The sequence below is a fragment of the Tenrec ecaudatus genome, chromosome 14 (assembly GCF_050624435.1).
Source record: "Tenrec ecaudatus isolate mTenEca1 chromosome 14, mTenEca1.hap1, whole genome shotgun sequence".
Taxonomy (NCBI): domain Eukaryota; kingdom Metazoa; phylum Chordata; class Mammalia; order Afrosoricida; family Tenrecidae; genus Tenrec; species Tenrec ecaudatus.
The window spans coordinates 110,544,481-110,567,977 of NC_134543.1; the positions used below are offsets into that span (position 1 = coordinate 110,544,481).

The window sequence follows — 23,497 nt, forward strand, 5'->3', positions numbered from 1 at the left end:
CAGACTAAGAAAGAAACTAAAATGGAATTTGTATAAAATGTTAAATATTTTGCTCTCTTTAGCAAATGTTTTAAGAGTTTTGAGTGTTCTCCATGAAAGTTCCTGAGGAATTTGTAGAGCCATTTTAAAAATGAAGCTGCATTAAAAAAAAAAGAAAAGAAAAAAAATTAAGCAGCAACAGCTTAAAAAAAATCTAGCAACTTTTTCACAAGTAAAAAAAAAATCCCTGTTTTACTAAAAATGATTCAGCATTAGCATTTCTTCAAACTAAAATCTCTACCTCTGAGCCAATCTTCCCAACTCTGAATGTTGGGGAAATTCGTCACAGAACAGAAGGAAGACCACTGAGAAAAGAAGCAGCTTCTTTGAATGAGATAGAGTCCGTGGAAAAACATTCCAAAACGGGGATAAAGCATTAGTGTTCATTTCATCAGTGCATCAGGGGTGGGGGTGGGGGTGGGGGTGGCAGTGGGGCAGAGATGATGAGATTCGAGGTGAATTCGCCTACAGCTTATCAAAAGCACTACTTTTGGAAGAAACAGACAGCTACACTATTCAAAATAGTCAAAGGGTGGGCGCCATGTAAATGTCCATCAAGGAATGAATGGATAAACAAATGTGATACACACATACACACACACACACACACACCGAATACTGCTCGGCTATTCAGAACAATGAAGCCCGGCTGCATGCTTTTCCATAAATGGACTGTGGAAGCATTATGTGGAGGGAAATAACCGATTGTCACCTGACTCGGGGTGACCCACGAGTGGTTTCATGCCTAAGACCTTTTGGGACCAGATCAGCAGGCCCTTCTTCAGACTGGCCTCTGAAGGGGCTCAAACCCCCAACATTGGTTCACAGCCAAGCGCTTAACATTTGTGCCACCGGGAAGCAAGTTACAAAAGGAGAACATAGGGACAGTCCCTTCTGTTATGAGTAGGGGGAGGCATGATTGGAAAGGGGAGGTGGCCGCGGCTATGCCGCGTGATGGGTGGGGCAGTGTTTGTGGACTGCACATGGAAGCGTGGCTGTAGTGGCAAATGTTCTGCTACGTACACATCTGTCACAAAGGAAAATAATTTACAAGAAAGAGAGGCCATCAAGTTCAATCGCTCCTCAAATATTTATTGAGATCGTCCATGAGCCATCCACTGGAGATAAGGCAGTGGCCAAGCCCGCACAGGCCCTCCTTTCAAGATAGAGCTCAGATAAGTGCAGAAAGGAGAAAGGCAAAGTGCTTCGAGACTGAATTTATCATCATTTTAAACATCAAGTTAGAGCTGTGGATGTCAACTTTCCTCCTGCTGCAAGCCTTAAACACAGCTCCTCCTGTGGTGGTGACCCCCAACCACAAAATTACTTTCGTCGCTATTTCATCACTGTCATTTTGCAGCTGTTATGAATCGTCATGCAAACATCTGATCTGCAGAACGTGTTTTCATTGTTACAAACGGAAAATAATGAAAGTATCGCGATCGATCGCCAAACAATACGTAATATTATGTATTGTGAAATATTTATTTCTAATGACAAATAAATGAATTTTGATTTGAAGCCTGGTGTAGCATGGGTAACAGTCTTCACTCCGGGTATGAGGGCGTATCTGCAGGTGGGCAGACCCCTTGGACACCCATAGAGGAGCGGCGTCTCTGTTCCGAGGGTCTCGGTCAACCCCTAAGAAAGGGCCGCTCAACCCCCCAAAGAGTCACCACTCACAGGTTGAGAACCACTGAGTTAGAGGTTAACAAGAGGACTAATTTACAAGCCTCCCCTCACCTCCACCTCCAGTTTCGCTTTTTGGACTTCTTTCTTCAAATTTTTGAGAATTGCTTGGGCAGAGTGATTTCCACCCCCCTTCTTTCTAAGATGCATACTATAGCGTGTCTGAAAGCAACCTGGGGTATGACTGTTTGCCTCCTCGCCACTGAGGCTTTGAGAGATGAAAGGATTTGTTTCAAGTCAACAGAGCCTATTCTTGCCAATATACTAAGCTAGAAATTGGAGGAGGGGACAGGGTGACAGATAGAAGACGAATTTCACTGACAATTAGTCTATTGTTCGTGCAGCTAATGGGTTGAGCCAAACTAATTAGAGCCAACAAAATGCTGCCTTTTTATCAAAAAATAAATGCAAGGTCTGTGGAAGAAAGAACAATTGGAGTTTCTTAAGGGGGAGGTAGCAGCGCAAATGCTAGGCGACAGCGTTTGTAATCAAATCAGACCGCAGTAACATGCGTAAAGGAGGCTGGACTTGGTACTCGAAGTACTTTACTCAGCTTTTTGCTTTACCTTTGGCAAAGTTTGTGATAGAGAGAAGAGTAAGATTGCAGACGATTGGTTTTGTGAAATAGAAGGTTGCCCAAGATCAATTTACACAACTGACTTAAACCTTTTAAATCTAAGCAAGAAGTGAGGGAAAGAGCAGAAAGAACAGAGCCGGAGAAACCCTAGGAAACCACAGTTACCGCTGATCAAATAGGTCTTGTCAACAAAGCAGTAGGAAACCCAGGCTTGCTCCCTCCAGGAGGATTGCCTCAGTGAGAATAGGAAGGCAAAAAACCTAAGAATAGCACATGCAACATCTACATCTCCCTCCTACATCTGACCAATCAGAGCCAATCTATAGCTAAGGCATTCTAAATACAAATGGATTAGGGTCTCATTACCAAGGTGTCCAGCAAGATGAGGGGGATTAAGAGGTAGGGGCTGCGGTAGAAAGAATCTGCGATTTATCCTGAGTACATATCCTCCACTAAGCCATTACTTTAAATATTTCATTTGAATACTTACCTGGCAGGGGAGATACCATGATCACGAAGGCGGTTTTCCCAGGGCGAGACTCACCCATTGCACTCCGGATGTGCTGACCCCTGCGATTTCCCCAAATGTGGGAAACTCGACTGCATGATTTGTGGGAGTGGGGGACTGCTATCCCCTGGAGGGGGGTGGAGGTGGATTTCATTTGAAACCTATATATCAGTATAAGTAAAGGCATGTTTTTGTACTAAGGATATATTTTTGTACATAGAAAAAGATGTTATATAGTGTAACTTTGATTACAGGTTTTATACGTATTTGTCTAATGTTATAAGGTAAACTTTTACATAACCCAAAACAACTATGGTTTTATATAGTTTTTAATAAGAGCTATTCTGTTGACCTTCTGGAGCCTTGGTCGTGCAGTGGACTACACAGGGAGGTGCTAACCACAAGGTCAGTGGTTCAAAAGCAACAGCTGCAGCTCAGGGGAAAGATGAGTTTGCCTGTTCCTGTAAAGACATAAAGTCTTCCAAACCCAAAATGGCAGTTCTCCTCTGTCTCATGAGGTCACTATGAGTCTAATTTACTTGGTGGTGGTGAGTGGGTGATTTGGTTGACTTTGACAGACAATTCTGATAGTTGGGTTTTGTGTTAACTTGGCTGGGCCAGGAAACCAGCCTAAAATGCAGCATAGCCCAACAACAAAACATGTCTTCCTTTGTGTCTTTGTGTTTCAGGCCTGCTCCTGGGATTATTTCAGGCATTGATTCAGAAAATTGCATTGGATAGACCACATCAGCTCTAGCTTCTTAGACATGGTGTTCCACTATTTTTCCAGCTCTTAAATTATACTAATTTATTAATTTATCATCTAGTTTTAAATATTAGAAAAATTTAGGGTTAGGGTTAGGGTAAGAAATATTTGAAAAAGATTTAGGTATCAAGGAACTTCCCAAAGAAGCTGAATAAGCATCCATGGTGGCTAGCTGGATGCACATTGAACTGCCAATCATGAGGTCAGTGGTCCAAACCCACCAATCACTCTGCTACCTTTAAAAGGTTTATGGGTTGGGAAACCCAAAGGGGCGGTTCTTCTGGCCTACAGGGTCACTATGAGTTAGAATCAATTACATGGCAGTGGGTTTTTCTTTTTGCTATGAGAGATTCTGCAATATGTACAGAGACTGTAAGTTGGATACTGCAAAGACAGAAGACAATCAAGAAGAGTAGAAAGTAAAATAGCAAATGGAAAAGGCACGTATGTGGAAAGTGTGAGGGTCTTTTAGGGTCAAAAGACTCCATAGCGATTTTCATATTTCTTGAAGTTCTAAATTTTTCTTCAAACACATTCAGAACCCATTTTGACATGTAAGCCAGTGGGTAATTCATGTTCAATGTTTCAGACGTGAGGTTGACTCCAAGCTTCTTTATTAGAAAAATTCTAACTTTTCTTTTAAGAGTTTCTGCGCACAGGTGGAGAAGTTGTTCCATCTTGTAATCAGACAGTTGTACTTTAATTTTAATAAGGAGTTTGAACTCTAACAGACCTATTTTGTGTTTCAGAATATTCTAATCTCTTTTTATTGCACAAAACTTACTAACAGTCTGTTGATTACGACCCATAGGGACCCCAGAGTGGAATTTCTCCTGTGAGCTTCTGCGGCTGCTCTTTGTGGAGTCAGAACGTCTCATCTTTCTCTTGCAGACTGGCTGGTGGACTCTAAGAGCTGACCTTGTGGTGGGCAGGCAAACATATAAGCCACTACAATCAGGGCTCCTGATTCATTGTACAGCAACTCTGATTTCTGGCCTCCTTTTAACATAACAACTCAGAGCGGCCTGCCATTCAGTTCCTGCTAAAGATATAGTAATACTTGGGGGAAACTCCAAGTTCATGTAATTTGCACTGGTTAAGGATATCTTTGAATCGAAAGACACCAGGTGAAGAATAATTTGACCTCAATAGCTGGTACTTCAAATAAAACCAATGTTCATTTCTTCTATTTCAGGCTGGCTTACACTATATTAAAATATTCTGCGTGAGTGTAGTCAAGAGTGGTATATGGTGTAGGTTCTGTATCTCAAAAACTAGCGCAGATAGGGGGAAACTGGTCCTGGTTTGGGAACCAGCTGGCCAAACGTACCCAGAAACACACCTAACATTTGAGGCGCCCGAGTGTGTGTGTGCCAGTGTACAAAAGAGTTCTACAATAAAAACTATCTTCACAGTTCTTTTATCCTCTCATCCAGTAGCAGTAGCTCATTTCTCTTCCTCCTTCTCCTACTAAACATCTCAATCACCTCCTAACACAAAGCAAATCTAAACTCTTGGGCCACCAAAACAGGACAAAATAATCATGTAAAAGGGCTTGGCATTAAAGGACAAAGTGACTTCAGATTGAAGTCCTACTTTCCTTCATGCATTTAAGATAATGTAATATTTTAAAGTTATTTAATCATCCTGTTAATTCTGCTTAACTTCTAGTTCCTATTAACTTGAGTAAAAATTCTAGTAATTCATCTAAAATCTTAGATTCTTAGCTTAATAAAACAATGTATATATTCTTTAGAAAAATATATAATGTTGGACCAACAATGAGAATAGAGATACCAGGCAGATAAGGGAAAGGTGGGGGGAGAAAAGGGGCATTGATCACAAGGTTTAATATATAACCCCCTCCCAGGGGGACGAACAACAGAAAAGTGGTGAAAGGTGACAGAGGATGATGTAAGATATGAAAATAATAGTCTATAACTTATCAAGAGTTCATGAGGGAGTGAGGGTGGGGGAGGGGGAAAAAGAGGAGCTGACAATATCAAGGGCTCAAGTAGAAAGAAAATGTTTGAAAATGATGATGGCAACATATATACAAATGTGCTTGACACAATGGATGAATGTATGGATCGTGATAAGAGAAGTAAGAGCCCCCAATAAAAGTATTTAATTAAATACATATATAAAACATGTATTTATGATGAAATTCAAATGAGTTCAAGTTTGTATGTCTAACATGTTCTTCCATTTTGATGTAATTCCCTCTAATTGTCTTTTAATTTTGCTTGTACAAAAAATAATAACAACAGCTGAGAGTCATGGAGAAATAATTGATGTTGAACTTTTAAATATCGTTAATGCTCAGAGAGCATGCTCTACATAGCTTTTAAATAAGTGTCCCAAGTGAGAATTGTCCTGAATTTCAAAATCTTCTCGTTCAAAATGAGCACAGCAATCTGGAACTCGTTCTGCTCCATACCAAACAATAGATTACTTTTTAAATTATTGATTAATTTAGACCTCCAAAGAGAACTTTAGGCCCCTAGTAAAAATACATAAAGTACTCAAAACAGTTGTAATAAACGGCATGTAGATAGAATGTGGGGGAAAAGGATAAGTTATGAGATGAATATGCATGCCTTAAGGACTTCCCCACATGCTAGAGGTGAGCCACAGACTGTGTCTGATTCTTCTAACTGCCAAGGGGATGTGCTCAACGACACAATTCACAGCATCTGCAAGAGGGAAGGTGGTCACCTATTCAGGGGAAGGCTAGCCACTCAGCCCTGCCCGGGATGTGAACACCTCACTTCAGATACAGATGGTAGGCAGTACCTCAATACTGGCTTAAGTTACGGATACAAGGTCTAATGTTCTACACCATGTCAGCAGAGCTGTGGTCGTCTTAGTGGAAGACATTTTTGGAAGCTTTTTTATTATGAATTGGCTGAAAGGTTCCAAAGTAGATCCTTTCTCCCTTCAATCACAAGTCCTACACATGTTGTTCCGGGTCACGAGTGACAACCCCTCCCCCCCACACACACACACATTGTAACATCGCTGATCTCGCAGGGTCCTGGTGTTTCCTGTTCCCATCCCTCCATCTTTCCTCACCCTTCTGAACTTTGTCCTTGGGGAAGTGCTGCCCTTTTGATCTCAAAGGGCTGATTCTTCTGAGATGGGCATGTTGCTTTACTTGTCGTCTTTACTATGTTCTTTATCATGCTGTGTTTTGTTTGACTGCAAGCTGAGCCATGGGACTTCGTTCGTGCCCAGCCTGGTAGATGAGTAAGGGCCATGATATTGGGGGTTCCACCCATCTATCTTTTTTGGTTTTGGGGGCTTCCACCCATCTGGTCTTTTTTGGTTTTTGAAGATAGAGTATAAATGGTGCTGTTACGGCTGCAATCTCAGATTTATGTATCATGCTGTAAAAGTGCTCAATACAGTCATGTAACCAAAGCCGTGATGGAAAAAGAGCCAAGGCGTCTGCTTAGTGGAAGGAGTTTCAGAGTGGAGAGCTGAGGGATAAGTAGGCATATGTGTAGTTCTTCTGTTGTTGTTGCTGGATGTCCATGAGTTCACTGGGACTGGGGTGGTGCAGAGCAGCACCGTAGGGTTTCCAGGCTCTACTCTCTACAGGAGCGATCACCAGGTATTTCTCCCATGGAGCCACTCAGTGGTGGGATCCAACCACCTTTGGGTTTGCAGCTGCCAGGCAATAGTATTTGGATCCTGAGAATTCAAAGGGTGTGCCTCCCAGGACTGGGGCAGAAGGGCCCATATGGTTGGGGGGAGTGGAACCAGGGTTGTTGATCCAGTCAATGTCACCAGCACATAGGGAATTGTTTCACGATGACTGGAACCAGAATGAGCACCAATCTGGTCTTATAAAAATTATTTTGAGCTTTGTTATTCATTTTTTTCTCCCACTTTATCCAGTACCTTCTGATGTGATTCCTTTCAGAGAAGTTTTAGTGGGAGTCAGAAAAATCAGAGTTGTTCTGATCTCAGGTCGGGGGTGGGGGATTGATGGCCATGTGGTCCATTAGTCCGTTAGATTAATGTTCCTATGTGTCTTTAATTTTCCTCATTCTTCTCTCCTGCAGACAAAGACGGATGAATAGTTTCACCTTAGATGGCTGCTCTTGAACTTCTAAGACGCTAGTCAGTACTCACCAAGGTCTGATCTACATTGTCTTTGGGGACTATGTTAAGACAATTGATCTTGGTTCCCCCCTGAGACAGTGATTTTGAGCTGTGGGAAACATATTTAAGGTAAGCTTCACCAAAAACCCCCCAAACAAACAAAAATAACTTTATTTATAAACATTTTATTAGGAGCTCATACAACTCTTATCACAATCCATACATATACATACATCAATTGTATAAAGCACATCCGTACATTTTTTGCCCTAATCGTTTTCTTTTTTTAAAAAACGTTTTATTAGGGGCTCATACAACTCTTATCACAAAAATAACTTTCTATAAACACTCATTTGTTGTTGTGCACTGTTGATTCTGAGTCATGGGGTACCCTAGATGGCAAAGTATCACTTCCTGTATTGGGTTTCCTAAACCGTAATCTTCACAGGGGAGAGTCCTTGGTGGGGCAATGCTTAAGCACTTAGCTGCTAACCGAAAGGTTGATGGTTTGAGGCCACCAGTTGCTTTGCAGAAGGAAAATGTGGCTGGCTGTTTTGGCATGGATATAGCCTTTGAATCCCTATGGGGCAGGTCTGTTTTGTCCTATAGGATGGCTATGAATCAGAATCGATTCAACAACAATGGGGTCATCTTTAAAGGAGTAGATCTCCAATAGTTTGCTCCTGTGGAGAGCTGTTCCCCCCACCTGCCCACCAAAAATCCAAACTTCCTGCCAGAGAGTCAATGCGGATCATAATGACCCCGTAGAACTGCCCCTGAGAGTGTGAGATTGCAGCTCTTTACAGAAGTGGAAAGCCTTTCCTGTCTTGGAGCAACTAGTGGATTTGAACTGCTGACCTTGCGATTAGCAGCCCAACTTGTAACCACCACTGTGCCACCAAGGTTCCTGTGGAGCTGTTGGGTAGGCTTCAAATCGTCAAGCAGTTGAGTGGTTAATTATTGCCCCTAGCTATGAATGAAGTGCCCTCTGGTGAAGCTTCTGGATGCGATTGTTTGCCAGAGGTCTGTCTGAGCAGGTGTGTGGTTGCAATCACTTGCCGAATGGCATCAGTCACTTTATGCCAGTTGTGAGAAGTGGCTACCAACATGGATGGCTTGGGTTTGGGAATAGCCCCCAAAGCCAAACTCACCGACATCAAGTCAATCCCAACTCACAGCAACCCAATAGGACAGGGTCGAACTGCCCCTGTGGGTTTCCATGGAAACTGTGGCTGTTTACAGGAGTAGAACACTTCATCTTCCTCCTCCAAGGCGGCTGGGGGTTCCAAACTGCTGATCTTGTGATTAGCAGCCCCACATATAATCACTACTCCACAAGGGCTCTCGATTTAGGAATCATTGGTGCTCATTCAGCAGCCTGGACCCTCTTGTCATCTCTCAACAGAACTAGTTCTTATGTGACTAAAGAAACTCCGTCTTACGCCTTCCATTGTTGGATATTGGGTACCTGTGAAGGGACAACTCCCCCAAACATTGAGATGGGTCCAGGAAGATGCGCGTGGCCACTGGTTATGTGAGGGTTAAACTGACTTCGAGTGCACGATATCCAGGCCTGAAGCTGGGAAAGGAAGAAGCTGAGGGAAGAGTTACAATCACGGGCATTGTGTTGGACCGAATGCTGGGTGTGACTGCTTGTGGTGCTTGGTGTAACAGATTGTGTGGGGGTGCTGTGAACAAGATTTTCATCTTCTAAACTAATGAAATACCAAGGAGGATGTTCTGGAACTGCTTCATCGCTCTTCATTTGTCTGCCCTGGGGGGGAAAAAGACTGACAATGGGACGTTGAATCAGATAGAACTTATGAAAAGCTGAACATTTTCTTAAATTCCACTTTGAGAATGTACAAGATCTCCGGGCTACAATTTTAAACAATGGCATTCAAGTAGGATGGGTAAATGCCTTCAACAATTTCTATTTAAAGAGACCGCGCGTGGAGACAAAATCAGGCATGCTCAGTTACCACAAAGCGAAGAACTCAAAAAACAGGCAAGGAATTTGCCCACGACCTAATCAGAATAGATGCTTATGAGAGAGAGAGAGAGAGAGAGAGAGAGAGCGAGCGAGCGAGCGCAGGGATCAAAATGGACGGTGTAGCATGCTACGTCGTTTGTGTTTCTTGAATATACGTATTGAATATGGATCAGAGATCGCTGAACGTTTCAGATGGACAGATTCCAGAACTTCATTTCCATTTTTTTCTCCATTTTTTTCTTATCTCACTGAATTGCCTCTCTGCTTCTTTATGAAACTGGATTATTTTTCCTGCCAGTAGAATCAACAGATAAATGTTTGCTTTAGTTCTTCCAGTAGGTGAAAATATCACCTTGCCTCCACAGGATCTCAAGATGTGCCCTGTGATACGCTGGGTGGATTGGTTGCTTAGCTGGGTTAAAGCTCACTAGGGCTTTGTTGGGAAACAAATGGATTTTGTACAGTCCAGCAGCCTGTCACTGTCCACGCTGCTGCGGTCCAGTGCGTGCGAGTTGTCTGTGACTCATCGAGGCCCGGCACACAATAGAATGACACACTGGCCTGTCCAGTCCCGCACTGTCCTCCCGATCGCTCTGTTTGAGCCCATTGTTGCCGCCACTGCGTCCGGCCATCGCTATACATAGGCTCTTATGTAATCATTCAAACACCAGCTTAAAGTTCAAAACAGTGCCTAGCAAGACAACACAGCTTTCTCCCCATTAAAAGAAAGACTGAAAAAAAGTTGGAATGTATTTTAAATGTTTAGGTTTTTTTTGTTAAAATTACTTTGATCAGAGAACGGCATAGCTTATGATATTGCCACTCTTCTGTCAACATATAGCAATACACATTCCATTGAAGGGCAGACTGACTAAAAAGTATTTAGTAAGGGGGCTGTGAGGTAGATGTTGGCCAGCAACCCACAAGGTCAGCAGTGCAGTGCACCAGCAGCTGGGCTCGGTGGGAAAAAAGATGAGGTTATTTGTTCGGATAAAGATTTCCCATCTCAGAAATGCTATAGAGGGGTCACCATGGGTCAGAATTATGCAAAGCACCAGCCTGCTGGGGGAAGTAGACAGTGGGTACTGGGAAGCTAATTAGTCTAATTTCCTTAATTTACTCAAATAACACAAGCCTTCTATGTTTGTTAATCACTCCCTCTTTCCTTCAGTTATTTTTCTAAGTGTGCTATGCTTAAAAAAAAACATGAAAGCTTAAGTGGAGAGCAAATGCTTTGAAAATGATGAGGGCACATGGAACTATGCTGATGGAGCCAGAACCCTGGAGCTGGAAGGGCCACATGGAGACCCACACCAGCACTGAGATGCTTCCAGCACCACTGGATCCACAAGACTCTCTACCCACTGGCCTGTGATCTTCCTGCATTTGGCGTCATTGCATATGTTGCATGAGTCTGAAGAGGAATTTATAGAGTGTGCAGGAGGGGGTGGAGAGCACTAGAACTGATGGTGGTTACACAACTAATTTTAAAAGCAATTTAACCATGAAAAAGAAGTTCTAAAATTGTTTGGAGTAATGATTGTCCAGTTCTTCTTGATATGATTGAACTATGTATATGAAAATGTATATGTGGATTATTTGCCAATGAAACTGTAAAAAAAAAAAACAAGCGATCAATTAAAGTAAAAAAATCTCAAAAAAATAATAAAGTAAAAAAAATCGTCAAAAAGAAAATGATGAGGGCAAAGAATGTACAGATGTGCTTTATACAATTGATGTATGGATGGATGGTGATAAGAGTTGTATGAGCCCCTAAGAAAATGTTTTAAAAAAACAGGAAAAAAATCATAATAGCACTTGGGAGGGAGAGTAGCCAGGAGGGAGATGGAGGGCGCAGTTTGCAAATGAACACACTGAGGAGAGCAGTGTTTGCTACGCAGACAGAAGACGAAGACCAGCACAAGACTGGTGCTTAAGAACTCCAGGAACTGTTTGCTGGCAGCCTAGTCGTCTGTCTCCCGCCACAAGGGAAGGATGTGATTTCTCAGTATCGTTCGGTGGCTGTCTCCCCCTGGTCCCCGACTTCTAACATCTGCAGCAACGGCAAGCAAGGCCGGTCCTCTTGTTCCCGGAATGCTCTTCGCCATTTGATACTAGCTACGTGGTCTATCCATTCTTCTCTTGTTAAATCTAAAAATGCCAAGTGATGCAATTAAAAATATATATGTGTGTGTTTGTTTGGAATCCAAATGTAAGATTTTTTTTTTTAACTCAGTCCCTGTCCATTGATTCTGGGATCCAGTGCAGAACAAACTTCTTCCTGGTTTATGTCTTCCTACCTCTGACCCATACCGAAACATGACTGAGCGCATGCTTTGAAAAGCAAGAGTGAGTTTTATTTTGCAGTTTATGAATGATTTGAAAGAGAATGATTAGCATAAAAGGACTTAATCTGTCTTTGAAATGTATTATGTTGACTGCTTAGAAATATTGACGTTTTTATTTCAAAATGCTACTATGTATTATATTTGTTACTGAAATAGTCCCTCTCTATGAGGGGGCATGAAGTGATTTGTGGAAAAATCCCATTATTTTGGAGTTCCATTTTTTTCAACCAACTTTGTGAAGACACACACGTATATAGGTTTTGATCACGGTTTTTTTTTTTTCATGACCGAGATAATTTAGACAGCGACAAGGGTGACACAGAGCAAAAATATTCCCTGAAGATCAGGAAAGCTCATGAATTAGAGATGATTTCTTGTCTTGGAACTTTACAAACACTCGTTTGGTTAGTCAGAAAAATAAAATGAGTTCAACGTTCTGCGGAATACATTTATCTTAAAATGGTCCGGCTGTATCAGGGCTTGGAAACAAAAGCTTAAAATAAATTTTAAGTTGTGAACAGAGTGTTTTAAGTTTTCACCAAGCCACACTAATAGACTTTTTGCAGGAGATGTTTGACTTTCCTAATTTAAGGAAACACTTTTCATTTAAGGGTGTTAAGTCAAACAATCAATAAAGGGTACTTCTGGTTCTGTCTTTTTAAATCTACTTGATAAAGATTCTCGTATTCATCACATGACAGCTTTTGCAGAGCGTTGGCACACCACCATTTAAAAAAACATTTTTTTAATGGTGTCTCTTCCATTTCCTCCTAGAAAGAACTCTTGACTTAGACATCGATCATTTCAGCAGTTATCTATGAATCCTTCAAGCCACCTTAGCAAACGATCGGAAGAAACTGCTTCAGTCCCAGTGGAAGTCACAGCCTTGATCCTCAGGAAAAAAACAAAACAGATAAAACATTTTCATTGGAGTTTTGTGGTGGTGGCGGCTGCTTGGTTTGCATTTGCACGCCAACACATACTGCAGATGTGCTGGGAAAAGCCTTGTTGGCGTGGGAGGGCACTTTGCAGATCTCAGCCTGCTGGATGCCACGCGAAAGCAGAGAAAGGAGACTAACGGCATTGACCTTCGTCGCTTTTCAATGCTCTTTTCCTGCCACACCTCTGGCCACATCCTTTCAGACTGGTCTCTCTGTCCCCGCACTACTCGGGCCCCTTCCTCCTCCCGAAGCACATGCTTCCTTCTTGGGACCACATCCTGGCACAAAACCGACAGGCTCTTCCCCACCTGAAAAATCTGACGACAAATTTTAAGGCCACTTAGTGCTTTATCGACTTAGAACTTCATGATGCTAACTGTTGGTCCCTGAAAACTGAAAGGCAGAATCAGCCAGCTGCTCCCGAGTTAGGCAGGTCTGCCCAAGCACTGAACCTATGGGGGATTTGCTTCCATTTCTGATCCCTTCTCTGTGCTCCAGCTCCAGAGGTGTAAGCCTAGCCCTGCTGCTGCACACAGGCAATGGCTGGGAAGAAATAACAGATTGGAATCCGGTTTGTGTCAAAGGAAATCTTGGTTGGGGAGGGGATGGAAGATGTGGGAAGGGTCGGGATTGTGAGGGCAGGATAGCTGCAGGTCCTCTCTGGACTTGGCTTTGGAGTTGATCTACAAGGCTTTGGCATTTTCCCATGGTCACGGAAAATCGTGACTTGGGCTGGACCAGGCGGCCCTCTTGGAGAACTCGAAAGAGGACACATGTATTAGCTGGCATCCAGAGGAAGGAGCCTTGGCCAGGGAAGATGTGGGCCTGGATGGTGGGCGGGCATAGCTTTACACTTGGCGAGCAGGGATGTTAAAGGAAGAGGCAGGGATTTCTAACGCAGACGTGGTTGTTGGTAAAGGAGGAGGGGGTTGGGGGCATGGATGCGTTCCAGTACTTGGGGTGACGCAATGCGTTGGGCTTCTTTTCCACCAGTTAAAATTCCCTAGTGGGATTGTCCTTACACGGCCAGGCAGGAGACCTGTGCCTGATTCTTGTTTCTGTCACAGATGTGCCTGCGCTTGGCTGGATCATGACTTTTCTGAATTTCGTTTTCTTATGTGGAAAATAACAGTTCCATTAGATAACTTTCAAGAGCCTTTCTATTGTGGCACCTGGCAATGTAAGCAGACCAGAAAGCACTCATTAGGCCCAGAAACAAAAAGCAGCTGTAGCTGACATGTATACACGAGTATTGACCTTTGCCGCCAATATATCCATAGATGTGATGGAGCGAGCATGGAGTGGACAAGGTGAGGAAAACTTCTTAGACACGACCAAACACCTTGAAAATATGGGGAATCGGGACCATAGTCATGGGGGACACCCAGGTCAATTGGCATAATATAGTTCACGAAGACAATGGTCTATGTATGTCCTGCTTTGGTGACTAGTAACTGGGATCCTAAAAGCAATCATCTAAGGTGCAACTATTTGTCCTTAGAAAAAAAGAATAATGAATATCAAATATGGAAATAATTAGTCCAATGGGTTAATGAACCATGTAAATATTAGCCTTCATGATCTTGAGACCAGAAGTACTAGGTGGTCTCTGGCTACTGCTGCCTGCTCTGAAAAGGATCACGTTAGAACAGTGGTTCTCAACCAGCCTAATGCCACACTCTTTAATACAGTTCCTCGTGTTGTGATGACCCCTAACCATAAGATTATTTTCATTGCTACTTTATAACTGTAGTTTTGCTACCGTTATGAATGGGGCAATCTCTGTGAAAGGGTCATTCAACCTCCAAAGGGGTCTCGACCCACAGGTTGAGAACTGCTGTATTAGAAGGTCCTGGAGAGAATGGGGATGGTAGCAGGGGGTGGGGAAAATGTGAAATAAAACCCCAAATCATGAGACCAGTCTTACTAGTCAGATACAAGCTGGTGGAACCCCAAGTCAATGGCCCTTAGTCACCTATCAGGTCTGGAACTAAAGTCAAACCCGTGTTAGAATAATCAACCATTTAAGACCAAAAGGGCAGTATTTATCCAAGGGCAAAGACCAGAGTGTTAAGGAGGAAGGGGAAACAGAAACAGGGAACCCAGGAAAGTAGTATAGGGAGGGTCCATTGAGGGGACTGCAATGGATGAGTTGAAACAAAACGTGTTTGAACTGTTGAGGGTAAAATGGATGATCCGCTCTGTAAACGTTCACACGATTCACCATAAAATGTAGCTAAACAACAACGCAAGTCAGCTCTCTCTGCTCTCCTTCCCATCTCCTGTCTAGGTTCTGTTTTCTCTTCCCTTTCTAGTCTTTACAGCACCTTGACGGGTTACCTTTCCTTGTCATGGGGGATGGTTGTGTGAGTGTGGGTGGGGGTCTTGGTGGGGATCAGACTTCACAGAGCAAGTTCTCTGAGTCAAGTTCCAAAAAAGTGGTTTCTCTCCCAGAGGGATTCTTAATTGAAAGTCACAGAACGGTATCTGTTGACTAGCAAGGAAGCAAACCAGGGGTGGGAAATCGGTAGAGGTCTCCTCTTCTTTGCTTTTAGGGTGTGAAAATAGCACTCCACGTGGGCAGAGTGCTAGTCCTGTCAGACTTTTTAATTTTTTCTAATCGCACTGTCTGCACATAAGGCTTGCTTTCCTTGTGTGGTTGAAATGACACAGTAGCTGTGTTTTGCCGGTTTCCACTGAACCTTTATGGACCATGTACTCATTCACCAGGGGCAGGGTCACCGTTTTCTTAAGCACAGTTCCTCTAAATTGATTGGTGCAGTGTGCTTTGAGAGGCTAGGATCAGGGGTCCTCAAACTACAGCCTGCGGGCCACATGCGGCCCACCGAAGACATTTATCTAGCCTGCTGGGTGTTTTTACCCCATTTGTTTTTTACTTCAAAATAAGATATGTGCAGTGTGCGTAGGAATTAATTCATAGTTTGTTTGTTTTTTAAACTATAGTCCGGCCTTCCAATGGATCTAAGGGACAGCAAACTAGCCCCCTGTTTAAACAGTTTGAGGACCCCTGGTAGATCAAGCAATGGGGTAGCAAAGAACAGTCCATCTTAATTGTTGAACCGTTTCATGCATTGGGAGGCCAAATGAGTGGAGCTTTTGAGCAGGGGGAGTTCTTGGGCCTCCGCTTCCAGATGTTAAAAACAAACAAACCCATGATGTTAAATTTCTCTGACTGATGAGAAAGCAAATAGCTGTATTCACCGGGCCATTTGGAATGACCATTGCAGCTGGTTATTGTGTTCCATTCAAGCGATAGTTCTTAAACGAGGACATGTTGGTTAGTTTAATACTGTTCTTAGACCTCCAGCCTTCCTGCACCTTGAGTAGTTTGGAGGGCTAGCTAGGGTTCCCACCAGCTGGCACACACAGTTAGCTTGTGAGAGAGCACGTAGCAAAGCCTTTGCCCTCAAGCGAGGCCCATGACCCTGCACCTCGCCCTGGTGGCACAATAGTTAAGGGTCATGAGCACGGGCTCTGCTGCCAACAGAACACTCAACAAGTCAAGCCCACTCTTCTCTCCTCGGAGGAACAAACCCGGCGATCTGCTCCCACACAGGTGTACACCCCTCTGAACACTGTCACCAGCCCTCTGGGCTTTCGACCTTGTGCGTTGATCGCTTACTTCATTGGAACTCTCAGCCTGTGGGCGCAGACCTGATCCACAGGTCCAGCCGAGCCAGCCACAAGCTGTCATTACCTCTGCCCTGTTTTGAAATCATGCGTGGTTTGTTTCCTGTACTTCAGTGGAGGGCCTTTCACCAGGTGGAGATCAAGACGCCCATATCTCAAAGGTCACGCTTTCAAATCCGAGTTTTGCGAGATACACCAAACATCGAGGAAAGCGCGATAAAAAAATAAGGCTCAGCAATCTTTTATACAAAGATGGTCAGCATGTGTGTTTTGTTTTTTTTTTTGTGAAAACTGGCCTCATGCCAAAAAGTGGAGTGATTGAATGAGTTATGATATGTTCTCATGTAAAAGCATTAGGCAATTATTTATACTGATGTTTACTAAAAAGGTTTGAATGATGAAATGAAAGGTTTAAACTATTTGGCTGGGAAACCAGAATGAATCATTACAGGCGGAGGGTCATCTCAACCCTATGCAGCAGACTCAGGGTGGGGACTAAAACCGAGCTCTGAAGGAAAAAGGCAAAATGCTCTCTCTTGAGACGGATGGATGATCTTTTTTTCCAAATGACTTTAGACTTTATCTGAAGGAAAGGTACAAATGGGAGAACGGAAGTGGATGCTTGGGTACAATTTCTAGAAAAGGGACAGGGCTACCCAACATGCATCGCTGCCTTGGTGACCTGGGGAAGACAGGGCTGCCGTTTAGCTCTCTCCATCACTGTCTCCCAGGGTATGCTTGTTGAAGAGATACTCTGCCAGGCCGGAATCTGGGCCCCCATCTTGCGCAGGTTGGTGACGTAGTTGCCCAGCTGTTTGATGGATTTCACCTGCTCATCCAGGTAATGTGTCTCGATGAAGTCACAGAGATGGGGGTCGTTCTGGTCCGGGGCCAGTTGGTGCAGATCCAGCAGGGACTGGTGGACATTCTTTTCCAGGTGCAGGGCACACTCCATGGCCTTGAGCCCGCTCTTCCAGTCGTCACGGTCTGGTTTCTTGATATCCTGGAGGAAGATCCGGCCCCCTCGTTGGTTCTGCAGCTTCATCAGTTTCTCGGCGTGCTCTCTTTCCTCGTGAGACTGGTGCAGAAAGTATTTGGCAAAGTTCTCCAGAGCCACGTCATCCCCGTCGAAGTAGTAAGCCATGGACAGGTAGACGGAGGCGGCCTGGAGCTCCAGGTTGATCTGGTTGAGTCCTGGTTGTAGTTCTGGCGTACCTGCGAGGGAGACGCGGTCCTGGCGGCGGTGGAGGCCTGGGGGCGTCGAGAGTGCAGCGGAGAGGAGGTGCTGGGCGGCGGGCTGGGCGGCCGGTGGGCGGGGGGAGGCTGGCGAGCGCCCGGTTCTGTTTAAGCACTGTTGAAGCAGGACACCACGGCGGCTCTGAGAAGAAGGTCTGGTCAGATGGATGATCTTTTTCTTAGGATTTTCTGGACTTTCTAAAATTGGCATGTATTCCTCTTACCATCAGAAAAAGATAAACTAGCTTTTTTAAAAACAACTTATTAAGGTTTGTTGCGTCTCACTCATTTATTTCACTTTTTTCAACTGTACCGTCCAATGTTTAGTGTTGTAACCACCACTGTGGACCAGTTTTAGGACCTATCGCCCTGATAACATCCCTCGTGGCCATTAACAGTGCCCCACTAAAAAGACTTTCTTGCTATGCATAAATTTGCCATTTCTGGACAGCTCACACTTTTGCTGAGCACGCTGGTTTTGAGATGCAGCAGTGCACGATGCACCAATTGGGTCCATTTTGAAGGCCCAGTATTCCATTGTATGAATGTTTTTGTTTAACCTGGTGGCACAGTGGGGTTGAGCTCCGCTGCTAACCACAGGGTCAGCCGTTTGAAACCACCAGCTGCTCCACAAAGGGAAGATGAGGCTTTCTAGTCTGGTAAAAATTACCGATCTAGTAACTCACAGGGGCAGTTTTACCCTGTCTTCTAGGGTTTAGCTGTGAGTTGGCACCAACCCGATGGCAGTGAGGGGTTTTGTTTTTTCAAATGTGTCAATTGGATTGGTAAGTTATTTCCCTTGCGGGGCTCTTCTGCATGCTGCTGTGAGACATTTGTATGCACGTCTTTAGGGGGTGCACCTTATCTCTATGGAACATGCTTTCATTCAGTCATGCTAGGACCTGGGTCATCTGGTAGCCTTCTGGAGAACTTTGCCAGAAACTGCCAAACTGCCTCTGAAAAACGGCTCAAACAGCTTTTGTAAACACAGCTCCACGACTTGAAGTCTACCTCTCAGCATTTAGCTACGTTGCTGAACTGGCTCTTCCATTTTATTCTTGGCAGGGACACCTGGGGGCCAGACTTTGACACAAGTTAGAACCATTCTTGCGTCGTACCCTCCTCCCAAGAAAACCTCTTAGAAATTATTGGCGATTTCTTGGATGCTGCTTTAGGAATCTTATTTCCTTTAGCCCCAATAAACAATGGACGCTACCCAGGCCTTCTGAGCTGTGCACATTTCTATCACAAAAGCATTTGAGTCCTGTGTTCAAAAAGGAAGTTGCCTGGCCCCTTTGGAATTAAAAATTCCCTTTGGGAGAAAGACAGACCGACAGACAGGACGAAAAAAGGTATTCAGTAGACAGCCTCACCTTGATATGTCTGTAATCATCAAGAATTGAGTGGATATCCACGACACTGTCCAGCAGTTTCCTAGGTGCTGTGGATCAGAGAAAGGAATCCTTGGTTGCCTTTGCCCTCATGAACAGTAAAGCTTAGTTGGTAAGACGAAGCTAAACCTACATTGCAACCAGAACAATTAAGTGTGGAGTGGGTGACCGTGCAATGAACTCAAAACAAATTAGACAGAAAGACCAGAGTCCCTGGGATGCATTTCTCACTCATTTCTTCCTTCCGCATTTGCTGTTGGAGTCACTGAAGACAAAGCAATGAGCCAAGGAGCCCAAATCATTACCCCCACAGAGGGTTTCCATTCTGGAAGACGTAACAATACACAAAAGCACATTCTAATCCTGTAGGGTCAATCCACTTGACAGCAATGGATTTTTGTTTGTTTGTCTTTGTAATATATTACCTGTTTTACATATTAACAGACTCTGACACAAGGTATAACCATTCTTGGCTATATAAACATATTTTATTAGTTGTTCATATATAAACAAATATTGTATTGCTTCTTAAAAACAACAGCAGCAAATCCACCGCTGTCATGTGGATTCCAACTCATCCTGATGCTAAAGAACCGGAACTCTTGTACATAAAGTTTTCCAGGCTGCCACCCTTACAGGAAGGAGCCCTGGTAGTGCTATTGGGGGAGTGTTGGGACTGCTAACCACAATGTCAGCAGTTCAAATCCACTAGTGGCTCTGTGAGAGAAAGATGAGGATGTCTATTCCCATCAAGATTCAGCCTTGGAAGCCCTATATGGGGTCACCAGGAATTGGAATCAATTCGATGGTGGTGGGTTTGGTTTGCATTTTGGGGGTGAAGTGGTTATGCATGCGGCTTGGGTCTAGATGGTCAGCAGTTCAAAACCACCATCAGCAACGAGGGAGAAAGATGGGACTTTCTGCTCCCATACAATTAGTCTTGGGGTCACTAGGAGTCAGCATTGACTCACTGCCATTGAAGTTATGGAAGCACACTGAAGCACTGGCCGTCGATGAGCCTTCAACGCTGTGCAACCAGGACTCCTCCTGGCTGTCTCTGTAGAGCAGCTGAGTAGGGTGCACCAACGGTACACATGACAGGTGGCAGATGGGGAAGCCAGGGGTGAAGTCTTCCATAACAGGTAGAAGCTAGGCAGCCCAGAGGTTAACACATGGCCTCTCAGTCAGAGTGGCCTGAGCTCAAACTTCACCCTCCTCCTCCCAGGTCTTGTACAAGTTATTTAGCTTTTGTGTGCCCCTGCTTCTTTAACTGAAAGTTAATAGGCAAAGAACAGTGCTTAGCTCACAGGTTGCACTGATTACAATTAGATAATGTACATCAAGCACACTGCATAGCTGGGCACACAGTAGGCGTTTAAATAACTAAATGGTATGTTTGTTTGAAGTGAATAGAGAAAACGTTTGCAATGCTAAAAATAATGGAGATTTTTTTTTTTAATTCACTTATAGGTCTTGAGCATGGTGGGAGGATCTTGTTCAAAAAACTTTTAGTGAAACGTCCCACTGCTGAAATGGGTTTTCTCACAATCCCGTTCTTTGTGAGGCTGCCTAGGGAATGTGGTCGAACTAGACAGGAATCCCACTCCCAAGCGTGCTGACCACCAGATGCATTATGACATTTGCCCAAAATATTTGCTGGATTTTTCCCCCCTTCTCCAAATAAATGAGTCATTATTGTGAGATACTGTTTATTGTAAAACGCTTGTGTTCTTGCCATACATACCAAACAGAAGGTCACTTTCAAGGCATTTTATGTTACAGTCGAGGACAAAAGGACAGAACGCTGTAAAATGTCATGCTTCGTGGTGAGCACTGGATTGCTGTCCCTGTTTAATATAGGCTTCAGATCAATAATCAGGCGCAAAGTGTGTGGCAGAACACTTAGTTGGACCTCACTGATGTGAAAATTCTATGCCTTTCTGTGGTTTTTCTGGAAGGACATATGAATGGTTAATAGTGATTTTATCTAAGGTCAAGTTGTTTGTTTTTTCCATTTCACTATATACCTTTATCTACTCTTGGATTTAAGAACATTCATTTCAAGAATGAACATATAGGATTTACACAATAACTTTCTAAGCTATATGAAAATGCACACAAGCAAAAACAAAATCAACTTTATATTCCCAGACTAGGCCTCAGCACTAGATATAATTTAGGGACAAGGGATAAAAAAATTGCCATGTGAAATTATCTTTCAAAACAAAAGACAAGCATAAATGAAACTGTGAAAAAAAAAAAGCATATGTAAGTGTGTGTGCGCACCGACTGTTATATTCTGGAAGTCACTTCTAGCCTAGTGCATGTTGAGAGCAGGTTTACAGCCAGAATTACCACCAAGCACTCAGGACTACACTGTGAACATTGGAGTCTGGATTGTTACAATGAGGCAAAAGCAAGAAGCAACACAACGGCATTCCCGTGAGAAGAAACTCCTAGGCCTTATCTTGGTGGCGGGCTGGCTTCTCCTGATGACACGGGGATCACTTAGTTTCCCACCTGCATACAAACACAGCTTGCTGCTTCCTCCAATTCTGCTCCGCTTTCCTCCGTTCAGCCAGAATCACGACTACACAGAGCTGGCGGTGGATCTGCCATGAAGGTAGTGCATATCCTGTCACCTTATTGGTGTGAAGCACATTCCTCAGTGCTTTATTTTTCATCTTCATTCAGCTCCTGGACCTGAGAGCCAAACAACATGCGTATAACCCAGTCTTCTCCCATTTCTTAACTGAAGAAGCCGCTTGTTGTCAGGGATGCTGAGGTTGTTAGGTGCCATGCACAACAGAACGTACCACTGTGTGGTCCTGCACCATGCTGACAATTGTTCCTGTTTGAGGGTCCCGATGGTTGTAGCCACTGTGTCCGTCCATCTCGTGGGGGCCTTCCTCCTTTTTGCTGCCCCTCCACTTTACCAAACAGGATGTCCTTCGTCAGGACTGGTCTCTCCTGACAACATGTCCAAAGTGTGTAAGACGAAGTCTCACCATCTTTGCTTCTAAGGAGCACGCTGGCCTTACTTCTTCCCGGACAGATCAGTAATCTGGAGAATGAATTATGAATCCTCTTAAAAGCCCCAAGGTGTACAGCAAAGTCCATATCAAAGGCAGACGAAACATTTTTAAATTTAAGGATAAACCGTCAAGAACAGCTGGATATTCTGGGTGAAGGCCAGAGAAAAATGCCCCCACTCCCCCCACACGGAAGGCTCCTTCTAAGGCAGGCAAGTAGATACAACCCTTCATAGACGTGTCTTCAGCGATTATTTTGCCCTACATGATGGAAAGGATCGGAAACCTGTAGCTCCTATACTCTGGATTCTTTTTCTCCACTGCAGAGTGCTCTGTGGCAGAGGGTTATCAAAAAAAAAAAAGAGTTTTATTGGTAGTGTAAAGGGAGTTTATGGGGCAAGAAGCTTCACTGTGGTTAAATATTAAGAGGCCACCTGTCCCCACTATCATGACCCCAATTCTACCTTACAAATCTGGTTGGACCAGAGCATGTACATGGGTACAGATAAGAGCAGGAAACACAGGGAATCCAGGACAGGTAAATCCCTCAGGACCACTATTGAGAGTAGCAATACCAGAAGGGTCAGGGGAAGGTGGGGGAAATAGGGAGGACCGATCACAATGATCTACCTATAACACTCTCCCAGGAGGATGGACAACAGAAAAGTGGGTGAAGGGAGACATCGGTCAGTGTAAGACATGAAAAAATAATATTTATAAATTATGAAGGGCTCATGAGGACGGGAGGATATAGGCGGGAGGGGGGAAAATGAGAAGCTGATACCAAGGGTTCAAGTAGAAAGAAAATGTTTCGAAAATGAAGGCAACAAATGTGCAAATGTGCTTGACACAATGGATGGATGGATGATTATGATGAGTTGTAGGAGCCCCCAATAAAATGACTAAAAAGAAACAAAAAAGAGGTCATCTATATATCGATTCATTTTTCTCCAGGGAAAAATCTGCTGGCCTCTCTCTTATCTGTGTGGTTTGGGCTAAATGGGAACAGGACTTTCTGCAAAGGAGCTTTGAAAGAAAACACTATCGATCTCCCTATCTTCTACCATCGTGAACTTTGGATCTCATGTGCCCGGCTCTGTATTGTCTAAAACCATCCTACAATATCTTCCTCTGTGCCTGATGTGACCACACTACTATGAAAGCAAAACAGCAATACTTACAGCAAAACATTAGTCCCAAGCCAAAGGAAAGCGTA

The 23,497-nt window shown here is 43.8% G+C and overlaps 1 non-coding gene and 1 pseudogene across 1 annotated transcript; one reads left to right on the forward strand and one right to left on the reverse strand.

Annotated features, from left to right (window-relative positions):
- The first annotated feature begins 2,787 nt into the window (after positions 1 to 2,787).
- LOC142427216 (U1 spliceosomal RNA) lies at positions 2,788 to 2,943 on the forward strand. Its single transcript, XR_012780027.1, has one exon. It is a non-coding gene; the product is annotated as a U1 spliceosomal RNA (small nuclear RNA).
- A 14,379-nt stretch (positions 2,944 to 17,322) lies between these two features.
- Positions 17,323 to 22,143, reverse strand: LOC142426749 (ferritin heavy chain pseudogene; annotated as a pseudogene).
- Between the last annotated feature and the right edge of the window lie 1,354 nt (positions 22,144 to 23,497).